This window comes from Mastomys coucha, unplaced genomic scaffold, assembly GCF_008632895.1.
Source record: "Mastomys coucha isolate ucsf_1 unplaced genomic scaffold, UCSF_Mcou_1 pScaffold15, whole genome shotgun sequence".
NCBI lineage: Eukaryota > Metazoa > Chordata > Mammalia > Rodentia > Muridae > Mastomys > Mastomys coucha.
Window position 1 is genome coordinate 70823373 of NW_022196897.1, and position 3848 is coordinate 70827220.

A 3848-nucleotide genomic window follows, 5' to 3' on the forward strand; every position below is an offset into this window, starting at 1 on the left:
ATTATGACATATTCCATACTTATAGCTGTGTTTAATTAATTAGAATGCAAAATTTTCAAACTCAGTGATATTTATTTATTTATTTATTTATTTATTTATTTATATTTATTACTCTGTGCTGGGATGAACCCAACCTTTGTGCATAGTAGGTTAATGCTCTGCCACAGAGAGTCATGTATAATCCCTCAAACTATGTATTACTTAAATTTCTTCAAAAGAAGTGCGCAACTGTGTTGGTTAGATTTTTGTAAACTTGACACAAACTAGAGTTACCTTAGAAGAGGGAACCTCAGTTGAGAAAATGCTTCCATCAAATTAGCCTGCAGGCAAGCCTGTGGAGCATTTTCCTGTTTGAGGATAGATGTGGAAGTGGCCAGCCCATTGTGGGCAGTGCCAGAGCTGGGATGGCTTTGGCCATAGTCTTTATCACATCAATAGAAAACTAAGACAACATGATCATGCTGATCCAGGGTACCTAAGGGAGTTAGCTCAGCTAGTCACCAGTAGCAAGCTCATGCCCTACCACGCACACCAACAAACACACAAGAAAGAAAGCAACCTTTTTTTATTTTGCAGATGTTGTATCTTTTATTCCTTATAATGTGTACCATATAAACATGTGTAAAAACTATAAACAAAAAGATACTATGTTTTTTTTTTGTTGTTCTGGATCTGAGGACAGACTTTCCCAACCTTGAGTTTGCTAGACTAATGCTCTACCTCTGAGCTAAATTCCCAACCCAGGCAAAACTGTTCCATGACTTAATAAACTATCAAACATTTGAAAAATTCTTAAAATTGTAGTGCTTTTGTATGTTTTTTGCACCAATATAGTCAAATTCCATGCAGCTGAAAATGGGTCTTGATTTTTAGATAAGTGTGTAAGGAATAAAAAAAAAAACCAATATCGCTACTTGAAACAAAAAGAGAAATAAAATGCTACAACTACTCTTAAACACCAAGGAGAATGGAGAGGAAAGAGCCATCTCTGCATACTTCAGGTGGACTAGGCGGCAGAGACATGTCCCAGCACACTGAGCTTCTGTCCCTCGCATTGTTCAAGGATGCAGGAGAGAGTATGACAGGAGTAAGAAAAACATCACCTGAATGGCACATCAGTTGGACCTGACGGACCCCGGGGGCTTCCTTTTTCTCTTGCAAGAATGTGCTTCTGTACTCATTCATCAAAGGTGGAGCAATGGCGTTTCATCAAAGCAGAATCATAGTTTGAAGTTGAGCTCTCATTGAGTCTATTATGAATAGTTGTTTTCATAAGGCACACATGATTCAGTGCTTCTGCTTCCAAGGTGATCTTATGTAACTCGATTGAATTTCATTCACTCTGCCCAGGCAGTCAGATGAAATATGGGATCATATACACTGGCCGGGAAAGAGTGAGCTAATGAGGGCTTAGGAATCTAACAATGATGCTTCCCTGATAAGCTGCCAATAAAGACTTTTCTTTCTTAATTAAACCCTTTGTGTTACCTTATTTTGTAGAATTATTTAGGATTACATAGTAATACTAATACTACCTTGCCTCCTTCCACTCTTCTCTCTTAGCTTTCCCATTTTACTGTTGTTCTTGAAACTGTTTTTTCACAGGAACATTCTAGGAAGTTCAAGCCAATTAAAAACAAGGACAAAAACAAAACAATAACAACAAACCCAACAGATCTTTTGAGCCATGTCTTTAGGTGTAATTTAGTCTAAAGCCAGGAAAGAAGAAAATGAATTATTATATGTGCTGCTTATGGAAAGGAGCAGAGAGCATACAGGCATAACTGAATAATTAAAGTAAATCCAGACAGTGGTGACACATGCCTTTAATTCCAGCACTCAGGAGGCAGAGGCAGGTGGGTCTCTGTAAATTCCAAGCCAGCCTGGTCTACAGAGCTGGTTCCAGGACAGCCAGGGCTACACAAAGAAGACACACCCTGACTCGAAAAACCTAGGGGGAAAACCTTTTTTTTTTTTAAATAATTAAAGTAAAAAATTAAAATAACTACAAAATTCAATTAATGGAGATTAAAGGTGGTAAATTGCAATATAAACCGATTTTAAGGGAAAACAAACCATTTGGCTGCTATAGTTGGTGTCAGGAACAATGAGAGAATGAAACGGGAACAGAGGGGAACCCAGACTCCTTAAACCTGAATCTCAGCAGGTAAAAGAGAGTGTGGGGAGCTTGGGACTGACACACTGGCCTGTTGTATTGGATAGATTTCAATTTCCTTTTGAGTTTTTATGACTTTGAAAAAGTGTGGGTTTTCTTTTCATATTGAAAAATGGATGTTTTTCATACAAAATATTCTGGTCACAGCTTCCCCTCCCCCACAAGATCTGAGATAGCTTCCCACACTCCCTCCCAGCAGAATTCATATCCTTTCTGATTCTGGTCATGAAACAAACAGCCATCTAAGATAATAATAAAAGAAGATAAAACAAAAACAAAGAAATTGGAATAGGACAAACAAAACAGAAGAAGAAAAAGCCAAAGAAAAAGCACGAAATACAAATGTAGACACAGAGATACAAATGTAGGTGCAGGAACACACGCACAGGAATCCCGCCAGAACACAAAGCTGGAAGTCGTAATAAATGCACAAAGGACCGGTAAGGTAAAGGGAGGAAAGTGTCCTGCCAAAACCTTACGGAACAAACAAAACTCAAAAGAGACCACTGAGTTCATTTTGTGTTGGCCATTTACTGCTAGGCGTGCCCCAAGAGAGGTTGGCATCCCCAGTGAGATGCTATTAGAGAGAACTGATTGTTCATTTGTAAACGGTTAACAATTGGACATGGCTTCTGCGTTAGAGATGGGATTTGTGTCCTCTCAGCACTGGGATCCTGTCTTGTACAGACCCAAGCAGGCCATGTGCATGTTACCGCAGTCTCTGTGAGTTCATGTGTGTATTGGTCCTACTATGCTTGGAGGTCCTTTTTTCCTTAGTGTCCTCTATCCCCAAGACTCTTACACTCTTTCTGCCTCCTCTCCCACAAGGTTCCTTGTACCCCGAGGGGATGAATTTGATGGAGTGTTTCAAGGTCTCTCGCTCTCTGTAACATTGTTCCAGTCATAGGTCTCTGTATTTGTTCTCATCTACTGTGGGAGGAAACTTCTCTGATCATGACTGAGCAAAAACTCATCTATGAGTATAGCAGAATGTCCTTAGGAGTCATCTTATGGCTATTTCCTTTAGCAGAACGGTAGTGTTTCTTTTTCTTTCAGATCCTTGGCCGATCTGGTTTCCAGTTCTTGACCACCAGAATGGTGTCAGGGATGTGTTCTGTCTCAGGAAGTGGACCTTACTTAAATTCAGTCATATATTGGTTGGTGACTCCCACAAGCTTTGGGCCACTATTGCAGTAGCACCTCTTGCACCAAGTCATTGCCGTAGATCAAAGAGTTTGTGGCTGGATTGGTGTTTACCATTCTCCTGCGGTAGCATGAAGAGTACCTTCCAGAACCATGAACACTAGTCAATAGGGGTGAAGACTCAATGTAGACAGGCACCAGCTCAACGTCTCCACGTTCATTATAATTCTTACCTTCTTAAACATCACAAAAATAGCTATTATTACTCATGGGCAGAAATATGAATCATAGAAGTAATAGAAACTTGGAGAAGAGTTAATGCCATAGAGATCCTGAAACTTTATTGGTTTCTGCCTGATAAAAGCTATAATGAAATAAATGTTAGTATTTTTCAAAGAGCCGTCTCTATGGCTCCACTAGTAAAAGTGATTGCTGCCAACCCTGACAACCTGAGTTCAATCCATGGGATTCACACAGAGCAAGGAGAACTGATGCACATAAGCTGTCCTGACTTCTACACTCATGCTGT